The following is a 15,278-nucleotide window of genomic DNA, read 5'->3' as shown; positions in this document are numbered from 1 at the left end:
AGAGAGAGACACTGACATCCAGGGTGTGTGAGACACTGACATACCGGAAGTGTGTGTGTGTGCGCCCACAAATCAGAAAGGAACGGGGAGATTTTTTTCCTGACTCATATTGTTATTACTTATTTATTTATAAATAAGCACCCAAGGTATGCCTAACACTTTAGAGACAAATAGAGGATGAAATCCCTGCCCTGAGCGGTTTACAGTTTAGGGAGGAAAGGGGATTAGTTTATTTAGATTAGATTTTCCACCCAAGACCACGTGGAGTGAGAGTCTTACTATTACACCCTGCAGGACTAGAATTCCTCTGTGTGAATGCATGAGTCAGCTTTTTATTGCCCTCCCTTTCTGTTGATTCAATCACTTTTCTTATCTCTGGAGCCAAACATATTGTCCTGTCAACAGGCCACTCCTTGTGCCTTACAAACCTGGGCCTGCTGGAATAAATGAAAAGCGGCAAATGAAGGGAAACCAGATCCAGGAGGAGGTAAACTAGAAATTCAACCATTTGGGGCTGTTGTCTGAGTAATAAGCAGTCACCTGAGTAAAAGGGAGGGGCTAGGCTAGTGTAGCTTGTTTCACAAGTGGGAGCTTTGGGAGGGGCCTCTTGTGGAGTTTCAATCACACAGCACAGCGTGTACTGCCTGAGACAGTGTGTGTGAGCCTCAGAATCAGAGGTTTTGCTGATCAGGAGACAAAAGCCACAGCTTGAGAAGCTGGACTGGGAGCCTGGGAGAAGAGAGGTGGGAAAATTGAGCTGCGAGGGGATACAAGTGTGGCGGATATTTGAACTGGAGGCACAGTGCAGTGGAAAATGACCTTTCACTCTGTCTGGATCTAATCCTCGGTGGCTGGACTATAGAGCTGAGCTGATTAAGAAACTCCATTGCTTTGTTAATGAGTTTTGTGGAGTTAGCCTGCCACTGCTGAGGTACTGATTTTCTGGCCTGCAGCAAGGACAAGGTAAGAGGTGCTTTTTGCCTTGCTCTGGTGTCTCTCTTGTCTAAGACTTGCAGGGGTTTTTTTGGTTCCCTTCACTACTTGTTGCTTAGTTGCTTGCTTGTTGTTGTTAGTATTGGTAGCATTAATATTTACCATCTAGCAGCACAGTGTTTGAAAGAAGCGTTTTAACAATGGAGCATCAGGAATGAGAGTCTGATTGGCATAGGTGTGAGTTAAAAATACTCCGGGCATTTGAGTCATTTTACTCTGTAAATACCAGTTTGCTTTGTAATGTTTTCAAGGCACCGGGATGTACAGTACTGTGGCAGGAACTGGCCAGCCAGGATTCAGGAACTAGAGAGAGCCCAGGTGCCTTATTTCAGCTGCAGTAGCCGTATCTTTCCTGACTATCAATTTACCCTCCTCTGCTAGATGAAAAATACCTGTTACTCAGGAATAGGCAGTGACACTTGGTTGTCTGTGCTGTAACTGCTGTATCTCGACAAACTTGTTTTTATTTTAAGAGAAATAGGCTCCCCTGGGATCCATGCCCTTGGGCAGATTGCTTGGCTCTGGAGTTCACTTGTCATGCCAACAAAATATTTTATTAAAGCACACATGCGTACGCATGCACACATACACACACCGCTTCTGTTAATTGTTGTAACTCTGTTTTCTCTCCTGCGCATATCTGTTCCTGGGTCCATTTTAAGCATTTACCCTTACTGGGTCCCTAAAGGTAAACAGAATTTTATTATACACAGACATAGGGTCATGAATGCATTGCAAAGCACTAGAGCAGTCCTGGATACAGGAATCACATTTCCTACACTCATGAAAGCTCTCACTAAAACCCTAGGAGAGAAGGAATTTCAGGACGCGTAAACTCCCATGCCATCCTCAATTTTCCTCCTTGTGCGTATTGTTTGGATTGCAGCTCCTACCAAATGTGCAGCTACACCTGAATGCAAAAAAGCCATAAGACAGATGGGAGTGTCTAAAATTTGAATTTCTATAGGTTCTGCATATCAGTTTCACCTTTTATTCCTCTTCTCCTTTTAACTGCAACTTGAGGCAGGCAAATCGCCTTAGGGATCACCTATCCTTCAGCCTACAGATCAGTGGTTCTCAACCAGGGGTTCACGTACCTTTGGGGGTACACAGAGGTCTTCCATGGGGTACATCAACTTGTCTTTTGGTATTTGCCTAGTTTTACATCAGGCTATATAAAAAGCACTAGCGAAGTCAGTACAAACTAAAATTTCACACAGACAGTGAATTGTTTATACTGAGGTATATACTATACACTGAAATGTAAGTATAATATTTATTTTCCAATCGATTTATTTTATAGTTATATGGTAAAAATGAGAGAGTCAGCAATTTTTCAGTAATAGCACGCTGGGACACTTGTACATTTATGTCTGGTTTTGTCAGCAAGTACTTTTTAAGTGAGGTGAGACTTGGAAGTACACAAGACAGATCAGACTCCTGAAAGGGGTACAGTAGACTGGAAAGGTTGAGAGCCACTGCTACAGATCACTGATTGCATATTCAAAAATACTAGTCCAGTGTGTGCTGCAGCTCATGGGCAGTGAATGTACTCTCTAAAAAGAAAATCCTCATTGAAAGCAGTTAGCGTGTGCATAGCAGGCAATCGCTTGTCTGTTTTTATTTATTCACAATATCTCAATGAGGTTCTAGTCCAGTGTGCCCAACCTTATTATACAGGATGGCGACATAACCCTAAGCACAACCACGTGAGGGCCAAACCGATTCTGTTCCGTATGTATTTAGATAGGTTGTGATGTACAGCATTGTCTATTTAAAAACAAATAAAGAGGAGATCAATGCATAGAATGTGTATCAGAATGATAGAAAACAGGGGAAAAACAGTACAGAATACATAACTAAACTAACATGATGTCAACATGACAACAAAACGCTAATGAGTTGGCTGTTAGTATATTGTATTGAAGCAGGCCCCGGGCCTTATGAAATGCTCTCCTGGGCCGTAGTTTGGGCACCCCGGCTCTAGTGCATTTTAAGGACTAAATGGCCTGCAGGAGGTTGTGATTTCTGACTGCAGTGCCCCGATGCTCCCAGTTAAGTCAGGGCTCCATTGTTATAGACACAAGACAAACATAGTAAGAACAGTCCCTTTTGAAATTAAACCTGTGTATTGGTAAGATAAAGGAAAGCAGAAACCATGTGAAACAACTATACCATGTAATGCATTCCTAGGATTTATAAACCAAATTGAACCTATTGCCAGTCACAAACATACTGGGCCTGATTCTCAGGTACTCTCAGGGCCTTTTATTCCACTCTGGCAGTGTAAAGTGGCTGTAAAGTGAGCATAGAAGTAATTTGCATCAGCTTTAAGACCACTTCAGGTGCCTCTGTGTCTACACTGTAGCTGGGAGCCAGCCTGGGTAGACAGCCTCCTGCTAGCAGGGTTTGCATTAGCTCACTAAAAATAGTGGTATAGACAGCAACACTGTCAGAGGTTCAGTCTAGCCATGCAAGCTCAAGCTCTCCCTGTTGAAGTCAATGGGAGCTCAGTGTCTCTTAGGTCAGATATGCCCGACTTGAGTAAAGTGATTATGGCTTATTTATAGTCCCCTGGAAGCATGCTGGTAGAGAATGGAAAAAACAACAGGCCCTTGACTGCAGTGTCTCCAGTTCCAAGGCTGGTTACCGTGGGCCTCCGAGCAGGGAAATAGCAGCTCTCTGGCTGGTAATAATTGAGGCATGATGCCTGATGAAGTGGGCAGGAGACCAGTGTTAACTCCGCTTTCTCTGAGGGAAGGCACAGTCTCATGAACAGTATCGCACCATTCCACAGTCACCGAAAAGTCTGTTGTAACAGCTATGCTGTGTCTTTTGAGAGCGCACGTACTGGGTTCTGACATCAGACTTCTCCCCCTTCCAGGTGGGTCGCACGTAGTCCATCCTGCCGGAGTAGTCAGGGTCCCTCCCCAGTCATCTCTCCAGTTCAGGATTGGGCTCCCACCAAAGCCTGTCAAACACCTCTTTAATCAGCTTTGCCGTTGATCCAGCTAACTGTTCTCCTCCTCTCCTCCCACCACCAAGATCTGAATGGGTTACAGTGTAAAGCAAGAGCACCTTGACTGGAGTCACTCCAGATTTATGCTCATTTAACTGAAATCAGAATCAGACCCACCGTCCTCATTGGACTGGCTAGTGAAAGCTCTAGACTGGGAATTGAATGTGAATCTCACACCTGGCGGTCCTGAGCAGTACTTCTGTGCCAGTCCAGGATGGCTGTGTCTACACTAGTGGTTTTTTTGGCAAATCTCCTGCTGTTGCATTACCATTTGTGCAATTCCACTGGTAGTAGCCCCAATCGATGCAACACTGGTAGACATGGCTCAGCCGTTTATACTACCGTATCATTTAGACCTGCTCTTGAAGTCTTCAAATCAAGACAGAATGTGCTTTAGTCAGATACATGTTATGTGATTCGATACGGGGTGAGTGGATTAAATGCCGTGGCCTATGTTATACAGGAGATCAGACTAGATCAGCGGTTCTCAAACTTATTTGATCACACACACACACACACACACACCCCTTCGTTGTGTCTGTAGTAGTTTAAGGGCTCTCCCCTCCCCGCCGCCACACAAGTACATATACCGTTTAAAAAAACAACAACCTGCAACTCTCACTAAATATTAAAAACAGTAATTGATTCAAACAGAGCCAGTGATCCATTGTAATAAGAGCAAAAGCCAAACTGCAATTGTGGTCGATGCTTACAATGAAACGTACACAACACGTTGTAGCAAACGCATTAATGTACAGATGGCAATGATTTTGTATAATGCTATCCACGCTTAACAGAAATCTGTCAACATTCAGTGTTATCTGAGGACCTGATATGTCTGGAGGAAAATCAGCTTTGCTAGTATTCGTTGCTGTGGGTAAAATGTGCACAGTTTCCCCTCCCCCAAAGCTTCTCCTGCCCCCTCCCAGAATATATCTCCCCCCCCCAGGTGGCCCACCCCCCCAGTTTGAGAATCTCTAGACTAGATAATCTAATTGTCCCCTCTGGCCTTAATATCTATGAACAGGTATAGATGACACAATGTTTAAAACCGCAGTACCTGGTTGACATTGGCTCTCCCACCATGGAAGTGTTTTGGTGGGAGATTTGCCGAACAATAGTAGTGGTGACAAGGCTCAGTGGAGCACATTTGGTGTTGTCCCAATATATGCCTTCATAATATCTCCCCAAATAGTTTGTGATCTGTGTATCGATTAGGCACTGGTTACTGTACTGTGCCTCTTCAGTGCAAATAACTTTGTGTATTGATATAGTGCGTGCCAGGGCATATTAAATCAAACACTGATGCCCTCCCAAGGTGAACACTGGGGATAGACCAACACTGTCTCCCTGATGGATGGATCGGGCATTCAGCTGTGCTAATCATATTTTTATCAGAGGCTCAGAACGCTTCAGATGGATCATTAGTCTCCAAGCTAACAGATAAAAGCAAAAGGACTGAATTAAACTCCACTACAATGAGAAGGGATTTAACAAAGTGCAGCAGGGCTGGGAGAGGCAAAAATTAGACATCTGCAGAAATCACCTGCTCTGCTGTCTTCTTTCTCTAGTCCAGTGGTCCCCAACGCGGCGCCCGCGGAGCATCTACGTGCACCCGCGTACTGGCCGGTGGACAAGCATCTGTCGAAATGCCGCCGAAAATGCGGCGGCATTTCGGCGGCAACACCTCTTGATGTTGCCTCTTCTCGGCGGCATTTCGGTGGATGCTTGTCCACTGGCCACGGTCCTCGGTGGCTCGTCATCCAGCGCCTGCCACCCGGAAAAAGTTGGGGACCACTGCTCTAGTCCTTTTGTCTCCATCCCTCCTTTGTCTTTTGCCCTCTTCCAAACCATCCTTAGCAGCCACTGCGTGCTAAATGCCCGCCATAGCCTCTCTTTAAATCCCTCTCCTCTGGCAAAGCTTCCCTGTGCTGGTCTCCCCACTGATGCCTTCTTGCATTTGAACTGCTGCCCTGTTTATTTGGATTGCAAGTCCTTCAAGGTAGGGACTTTGTCCTAGCTAGATAAAACCCTGTGATGCTGCCATATAAGTAAACAGGGCCCTGTTTGTCAGCACCAGTTTATATTCACAGATATATAAAAGTAGAGTAGGATTTAATGACCTAACCTTTTTTGCCCACGCTTCTGTTGGAAGGGGGACATTTTAAGCTACCCCTACACCCCCCTTCTTCCCTTCCTTTGGACCTTAGTTTAGAACCCCTAGCCATGAAGATCAGATGTGTCTCTGGCACGTGAGATATCGCAGCTTCCTCTTCCAAGTACAGATTGCCCTTCTATGCAGGTGACCCACTTTTCTGACTCACTAACCTTGAGGACACTCTTCCCATCCTGTTACAAATCCTCAACCAGTTCTGCAGCATCTCGATATGCAAAGTAAATAGGAAGCATCTAAACCAGCACCCTTGCCCAGTGTAAATAGATCTGTCCGTTTTCAACAGCACTCTTGGGTTAAGTTAATAATATGGGCCTGATTTCCAGAGGTGCTGCTGAGCTTGTGCAGAAGTCAGTGGGAATGATGGATGCTCAGTCCTTATGAAAATGAAGCGTGCGTGCCTGCTTAAAATGTATGTATGTCTATATGTATCGGTGTGTGTGTGTATGTTAGCATATATCAAAAGAAAGATGTTGAGAGAGGTAACTGCTGCTGGACAGATAAAACATTAGTTTGCTGATTCACAGTTTTGGCTCTGATAGGGGAACAATGCGACCTAAATATCGGGGAAGTTGCTCATGTTCTCTGAAAAGTCTGGTGTTGACTAAGTGAGGAGTTAATGGCCATGGAGAGGATTTTCTGTGCTCATGCTGGAGCTTCATCCCCAAATAATACCCTGACACTTACATCCCAGCCAAAGGCTGAGGAGATAAAGATATGGCCGAGGAGAGCTGTAGTTTTGCTGAGGTAATTGCACATAGACTCTGCATCCGAAGGAGAAGTCTAACAGCGACTTATAAATAAGAGCAGTCATGCCATTTATCATTTGTAATGACCTCATTTACTCTTCCTGTGTACAGTGCCCACTTAACAGCTTGGAAAATATTTATTCCCTACTGATTTTTTTCATCTCTTTCACCACGATGAATGATTTTTATTTATTTTATTTAATGACACTGCAATGAACAATCGTTAAGATATGTAGCAACTTCTCCAACCACAAGGTCCTGCCTTAGCAGGTGTCGGCCCAGCCCTGGAGAAGTGCTGCAGCAGCAAGCAATGCACAATGTGTTTTTACTGAGCAATAAGTAAAACTGGTGAAGATTTTATAATTGGAGATGGAGGATTATTTTTGTAGGCTCCTGTATCTATGGCATTTGAAGAATATATAGGGAAGTGATCCTGCAAATGCTTCGGACTGAGCAGTGCTCACTATGTGAGTAGTGCCATTGGATTTATTTGTATTGTATTCACTTCCACTTGAAGTCCGTGGCACTACTCAGAGTAGTAAGCACTGTGCTCAGTGGTAAGTATAAATGTTTGGTTCTTAAGGAAAAGAGGTCTTATCTCCATTTTACAGATGGGGAAACTGATGCACAAAGCAGGGTTGAGTAATTTACCCAGTGTCTCAAGGAGCCTAACTAAAGACCATTGAAGTCGGTGGGAGTCTTTGGCGTCAATTGAAGTAAATGGGACTCGGCACGTAAGGTTAAGCACAGCCATAAGTGTTTGCAGGAACACAGTGAGTCTAGGAATAGACGAGCTAGGAATAGACCTCGCAGCTCCTGACTTCCTGTTCTTTAGCCACAAGAGCGTGGTGCTACTTCTCCTCCCTCCACAGTAAAGTCTAGTTTGAGAGTAGAATCAGTCTTATTTTGAGGACCAATAGCCCTGACGAATATCCCTTTAGCCTGACCTAGTGTAAACTATCTTCTTTCAGAGAATGGATTTTCTCCCTGGTATGTGATATCTAGCTGGACCTGAATGTGCTTTTTTAAGGCATCTTCCGCCCCTCCTTTCTTTGATTTTTTGCTACTGGAGTTTGTAGTTTGTTAGATATTTTAAATCATGTTCTATGCATGCTATGCATGTTCTAGTTTTTGACCTTAACACAACATTCTCCTCGCAGCAGGGGACAGCTGTGTTCCGTAGTGTGTAAAATCACTGTTAATAGGAGAAACTAACGCACTGCCAAGTGCTGAAAATGTGGGTCAGCATACATGGTGTCAGATTTTCTCTTTCAGAGTCAAAGTTTACTAATCCTGCATTAGAGATCATGCTGCCATCAGGAGTCTTGGGAAGAACAGTCTGTCTATTTTGTTTTAAATCTATCCCTAATTATACACATACTTATTAGTGATAAATATTAAGACAAATATTTGCATTCTTGAACTTATTCTTGCTAAATGTAATTGGATTGCAGTTAGACAAACCGTGAACATGTGAGCACTGGCTTTATAATCTTACCATCACCACATTTGTGTGGCTGGTGAATTGGGTGCTGTATATACCAACAAACCCGCCTCGCATAGTTTATGCTGGCAAAGCCTGTGTAGCTTATACCAGTTCCCTGAATGAAATAAGCTATATCATCAAAAGCAGTTTTTAGCCTGTATAATTGCATCTACTCTAGGGCTTTTGCTAGCATAGCTAAGTCTGTTAGGGGTGTGACTTTCTTTTTCTTTATGCTCCTAACTAGAGATGAGCAAATAATTGGTTTTTTGGTTCAGTTGCAGTTCTGAAAAATTGAAGAAAAAAAATCAGTTCGGGTTGAACAAAATATAACATTTTTCATAATTTTTGGTGAGTTGAAAAAGCCCATTTCATGTCTGGTTCAGAGCAGAGATTTGAATCTGGGTCTCCCACATCCCAGGTGAGTGTCCTAACCACTCGGCTGAAATTGTGGTAGGGGACCGCCAACAGCAGCAGCGGCACTACTGCCTCCATTGTCTCCTCTCTCTCCTCTTCCCCTTCCCCCTCTGGCCGTTTTGTAAATATTTAATTAACATAAGAACGTAAGGTATCCAATGGGAGCTATAGCCCCGATATCACCACCATTTTTAATGTATCCATACCTCAGATGGGTTTAATGTACTGTTGATATAATCATGCCTCACCAATCCATTGAGATTCTTTGAAGGTATCAACAAGCATATGGCAAGGGTGATTCAGTGGATATAGTTTACTTGGACTTTTTCTGAAAACCTTTGACAAGGTCCCGCACCAAAGGCTCTTAAGCAAAGTAAGCAGTCTTGGGATAAGAGGCAAGATCCCCCTTGTGGATCAGTAACTGGATAAAAGATGGGGGGAAAAAAGGGTAGGAATAAATGGCCAGTTTTCAGAGTGGAGAGAGATAAATAGCGGAGTCTCCCAAGGATCTGTACTGGGATCAGTTCTGTTGAACCTATTTATAAATGATCTGGAAAAGGGGGGTACACAGTGAGGTGGCAAAGTTTGCAGACAATACAAAGTTTTTCAAGACAGTTGAATCCACAGCTGACTGCGAAGAGTTACAGAGGGAATCTCACAAAATTGGGTGACTGGGCAACAAAATGGCAAATTCAATGTTGATAACTGCATGGCAATGAACACTGGAACACATAATCCCAACTATACATAAAAAACGATAGAGGTGTAAATTAGCTGGTGCCACTCAAGAAACAGATCTTGGAGTTACTGTGGATAGTTCTTTCATTTACTCCTTTATATAGCACATGAACCAGAAATCAGATCACCCAATGAAATTAATAGGCAGCAGGTTTAAAACAAACAAAAGGAAGAACTTCTTCACACAATGCACAGTCAACGTGTGGAGCTTGTTGCCAGGGGATGTTGTGAAGGCCAAAAGTATAAGTGGGTTCAAAAAAGTATTATGTAAGTTCATGGAGGCTAAGTCCATCAATGGCTAATAGCCAGGATGGTCAGGGACGCAGTCTCATGCTCTAGGTGTCCCTAAGCCTCTGACTGCCAGAAGCTTGGACTGGACAACAGGATGGATGATTCGATAATTGCCCTGTTCTGTTCATTCCCTCTGAAGCATCTGGCACAGGCCAGTGTCAGAAGACAGGATACTGGGCTAGATGGACCATTGGTGTGGCCCAGCATGGCCATTTTTATGTTCATATTGATGTCAAATTCACAAATAGTTTTAGGTCAACTGAAACTGCATTTTTTGTAGCATAAACTATTTGTCCTAAAAATTTTGCCCAGATCTGCTCGTAACTGACAGCTATGCCAGCAAAACTTTTAATGTTGGCCATTTAAGTTAAGTTTCTTCTTCTCTCAGTTTTCCCATTTCAAGCAATGGATTTACTTCTGTTTCTGCTGGCCAGGAGGCAGAGCTGGACCTGCCAGTCAGAGGAAAGGCTTGGCCTACCTCTTCCAGGAAAGCACTAATGTGATGGCAGATGATTTCTTTAATGGTGATTAGCTCTTGAGTTGAAGTGATATGAAGAAATATCTAGAATTTTCCTTATCTCTGCTTGTCAGCTTGTGATCCAGGTGTAAGCATCTTCCCAGCTATACAAGCTGCATATAATTTGGACAAGCGATACTAGTTTTATGCAATATGTTTATTTCTGTGGCACTCATCAGTGTGTTATCTGAGCACCTTACATATAGTAATGTATTTCTCCTAACCTCTGTGAGAGGTACAAAACGTATTAATATCCTCATTTTAAAATGGGGAAACTGAGGTATAGAAAGGCTAAGTTACTGACCCAAGGCCACACCGGAGGTTTGAGGGAAGGCTGGGATTATATTTGGTATAAACCCTGTGTTCTAATCACATGACTGGTTGGGGTTTTTTTTTCATAATTTTTGTCCAGAGGAAGTCTGATTTCTCTGATCAGTGAGTCATCCTTGTATATGTAAAAAGTATCAAGTCATTTTAATCCAAGAAACATTCTTGTCTACAGTGGTGGCGATTCAAATGAGATCAGCAGAGGAAATTGTGTTCAACTGAAGGATAGAAAAGAACCATGTAAACATTATAACAGGCTGTTGATAATTGAATATCTGGGTATCTAACTTGTTCAGGTGTTGGTAGCTCCTTGGATTGCCAAACAGGTGTAACGTGGGAACATATTTATGTCTATTTAATGGGGCAGAAAACAAGCAATTATTTTAGCCTATACTGACCGAGTGGCTTAAAAACACCTGACATTTATTTTGATTAAGAAACCCAATCTGCTTTTTTGCTTGTGGTTTAAGCCTGTAACACTTTAAATACCCAAGATGACATATTTCCTTAAACCGTGTAAATATATACAGTACATTTAGAACATTTTAATGACTGTGGTGAAACCTGTGCTAACAGACACCTGCCAAGTGCTGTCACCTTTCCCAGTGACCAGGGTAATCTGTAGAGATGATGGAGTTGTATATAATTTCTCAATATTTTTAATACATTATTTGATTGTTTTGTTATTCACCCAGAACACCAGGATGGGCTACTCATTCACAATTATATACCCAGTTTGTAAAACGATTCAAATAAAAATATTTACAGTATTTTTTACATTATTTGCCAAACTGTAGCAAAAGTTTTTAGAAGAGTTTCCTATATTTGTTACTTATAGCTAGGATTTTCAAAGGGGCCTCAGGGAGTTAGGCACCCGAGTTCTGTTGACAGTCAATGGGTGTTAGGTGCCTGTGATTCTAAGGGGTACGTCTATACTAAAGCCACTACAGCGGTACAGCTACGGCACTGCAGTTTTGCCTCTGTAGTGTAAACTGTTCCTACACTGGCGGAATCTAGCTTTCTGAGAGTTGGTAGCTAGGTTGATGAAAAAATTTTTCCATTGACCTAGCCCTGTCTACACAGGGAACTAGGCTGACCTAGCTACAGTGCTCAGGGTGTGACATTTTTCTCAGCTCAGAGAAAATCGATCTAGCTCAATCGATCAGTTTAGAGATGTAGACCAGGCCTTTGCCTACATCTCAGTTTACACAGCTGTGATTCAACCAACTGCTATAAGACCAAGAAATATAGCTCCTTGGTGGCTGCAATTTGCATGTGGGACTTTCTGAAGCACTCAGCATTGTCCTATGTCAGCTCCAATTGCAGTCGGTGGGGCTAACTGCAGTGGGAGCAGAGTTAGGCCAGAACTTTTCAAACGCTCACCCTGCAGGTTTCACCATCTGTGCAGCTGAGTGAGAAAAAGACGTATGGCCCAAAAGTTTTATCACCTGCTCCCATGAGGGTTGGGACCATGTCTGTGTCTCTGCTGCACAATGCCTAGCATACTGATGGTGCGCCGTAAAGTCATAGAGAGGCTCAAATACTCTGTGGTTGGTAACCAAGAAGGACTGAATACAAATCTATCCTAATCCTGGGCTTCTGTGTTAGCAGGGTATGTTAATTTATTCCTTAAATTAAAAAATAAACTAGCATGGAACCAAAATCACAGTTTAAGGCCCTCTTGGTGCTTCAGGTCGCTATTAAATCATTCATTTTTAACTGTGGAAGGTGAAGCTGCTGGTTTTGTTGGAGATTTAAGAAACTGCATATTCAGATCTACTAGTGTTTTGCTGCCGTGCCTTTAAAGTCCCCCGGGAAACTAAACTTAATGCACCTTGCATGTGTATAGTGCATCTTTTGAGAGTTTCTGCTTGTAGCTGGAATAACATCCAAAAGCACGTGCTTCCCAGCGCAGGTAGACAGACACGCACTAGCTCTGCTCAAGCTAGTGTGATTAAAATAGCAGTGTGGCCACGGGGGCGCAGGTGGTGGCTTGGGCTGGTCACGTGAGTATGTACCCTGGGGTCAGGCAGGTTTGTCCTTGGGTGACTAGCCCAACCTGCCCCCTATGCCATCACAACCATCTTGCTGTTTTTATTGCACTATTGCACCCTTCCAGCTGCAGTGTAGACAATACCCCCCAAGTCTCCAGCTAGAGAGGGAGTGAAGCACGGTAGACCAGCATTCCTTCCCTAACCCCTTGCTGATCTTTGCATGTGAGCACCAGTGTTTCACAGAATGCAGTGCTCTCACCAAGGAGCCAGAGCTTCAAGGGCTCCCTAAATTCTGCTCTTCCCCCCCTTTTTCCTGGTCCAAAGATCTGAGAACACAGGAAGGATCAGGGTGTGATGAGGCTGAGTGGGCATTCTCTGGAGAGTAGAGTTACCTCTATTGGATCCCTTATGCCATAGGTAGAATTTTATTGATAACGTGGTATCCCTCATAACACCTGCCTTAATTAACTTTATTATTGTGTAATGCTAAGTGTGACATGGGAGCTGTATAAACTACTCTCACAGGTAACTGAGTTCATCCATCTTAAAAAGACTTGCAAGGTTTTATAGAGAAAGACAGGAAGGAAAACTCCCTTGCCTCCTTTACTTCTGTTGCTGCTTTGCCAGTATAGTAGACACCCAAGGCTAAAGGCAGTGTTTACTGTCTCCCAGCCAGGAAACAGCATTGCATCAGCAGCCTGCCAGGCTAGTAGTGACAAAAGCTTGATGTACTTTGGGACCCACTGTGACTTTGGTTTTTATAAATCCCGCTGTAAAAAATTAGATCATTTGGATACAAAGCTGCAGAGTGTTGAAAGAGCTGCTCCCACACGCAGGCCCAGCTTTAAGTCTAACGAGTTTTTAAAATTAAGTTAAAGTAGCTTCAGGTTTTATTCCTGCCCCTGAGTCCCCTAACCGGTTTTTGTGGTTTTACAATCACATTTTACAACTGGTTTTTCTCCCTTGGTGGTGGGTGGAGAAACCGACATAAATGAAAGGAAAATGACTGACCAGGCGCAGAGTCTGTTATGCGATCGCTAGCAGAGATTCTTGCACCTATGCTGAGCCTCATTCACTATACAGATGAAACAGTGAAACTGACGTGAAATGTTGTCGTATGCATTTGGGCCCAGATTTTGAAAGGTGTTCAGGTGTTATGTTCAGCGTTACAATGACTGATTTAGGACAGTAAATATTGTTTTCAAAAATCATTTAAGCACTTAGGAGCCTAAATCCCGTCAACTTTCCATACGATTTGGTCTCCTAAGTACCTACATCCTTTTAGAAAATGACATTTAAGCTCCTAAATCAGCTGATGTTGCAATGCTGAGTGCAGCAGTGCCTAAATATCTTCAAAAATCTGAACCTAAGTAATTAAACTGGGAAAAAGACACAGAGAAAAATGTATTTTCCCTAATATCTTTTATATATCCTTAATCATGGGTGTAATTTTAACCAGCACAAGGCCGAAAAGAATTTCAGACAGAAATGTGGTTTTTTTGTTGTTGTTTTTTTTAAAGTTGATGCTTGATAATAAAAAGGCTGAATTTTGCCATTGAATGAGTCTAGCTTAGAGGAAGAGGCCTGATGCAAAGCCCTAAGCCCAACCCTTAAAAATAAAGATTTGCATTGAAAAGTAGAGGGAATACTTCAGAATTCAGTGAAATAAAGGGAAAATATGCAGCTATTTAAAGGGGTTAAAATGTAATGTCCTGTGCCAGGGGTTCTTTTGTTCTGGGATGAGAATTTTTTCAAGGCAGCTAGTTGGAAGTGACTGTAAAAGAACCCACCTGCCCAGGTGAAGCACATCCCGCCGTTCTGGGAAGTCCTGAGTCCAAAGCGGTGCAAGAAATTTCAAGCTTGAGTGCGATATCACCCAGCAGTAATGGCACCGCGAAGAAATGCACCTTTGTCATTCTGAGCAAGCAGAAACCGAGGCTCATGTTGCCTTGCTTTGTTCAAGATGACGTTACTCTGCTGAATTTTCATGGCTGTAGTAACTGTTTTAATGCCAGTAAAATATAGGTTTGGCTGCCTCATTGAGTCACAGGAACGCTAGGAGACTAATTGCTAACATTGCAGCGCAGTGCTGCAGGGACCTTTACAACTTCCTGAAGCTGTAAAGGCTCAATGACAAAGCAAGTCCTTTTATGCCTTTTGGTTTTTTTTAATGGAACTCCTCTGTTCAAGCTAAATTGCTTTTAAATCATGTCTATAAAGGTACTTTTGTCAGGAAAGCCAGGAGGGCTCTTTTGTGCTTCCTCATTGCTTTCGGAGGGAGCCGCGGGAAGGGAGGCTGTCATTGCAGAGCATTGTCTTGCTTCCTGACTCAAATGTATGCCAGATCTGCCCTCCCATTGACATGCAGGCTATTTTGTGTCCACCCTTAGAAAGGCAGTAACCCATATAAATCTCCATGGCACTGATTGCAGATTTCACTTCTTAGTGGAATTGGAGGGTCTTAACAAACTGACTTATTTTCCCAACTTGATACAGAGCTCAAGAGAAGCAGCATTATTTAGAGGAATTGAGCAGGAGGTTGAGAGTCAGCACTCTTGGGTTCTGTTCTTGTCTCTG

At 43.1% G+C, this 15,278-nt stretch overlaps 1 protein-coding gene across 2 annotated transcripts in view; it reads left to right on the top strand.

Moving 5' to 3' along the window:
* Positions 1 to 15,278, top strand: part of ARHGAP32 (Rho GTPase activating protein 32) — a 220,154-nt gene that overhangs the window by 156,450 nt on the left and 48,426 nt on the right. Inside the window, exon 1 of one of the 2 annotated variants that reach the window (XM_026657914.1) lies at positions 927 to 963. The exons of the other annotated variant lie outside the window; for it this stretch is intronic. The gene's annotated coding sequence lies outside the window, so the exon portion shown is untranslated. Of the gene's footprint in view, positions 1 to 926; positions 964 to 15,278 lie in introns of those variants that run through there. 2 annotated transcript variants of the gene reach the window in all.

Source organism: Terrapene carolina, unplaced genomic scaffold (assembly GCF_002925995.2).
Source record: "Terrapene carolina triunguis isolate 2854851 unplaced genomic scaffold, T_m_triunguis-2.0 Scaffold374, whole genome shotgun sequence".
Lineage (NCBI taxonomy): Eukaryota > Metazoa > Chordata > Testudines > Emydidae > Terrapene > Terrapene triunguis.
Note: the sequence above shows the minus strand (reverse complement) of the source record. Positions and strands in the feature narration are given on the sequence as shown.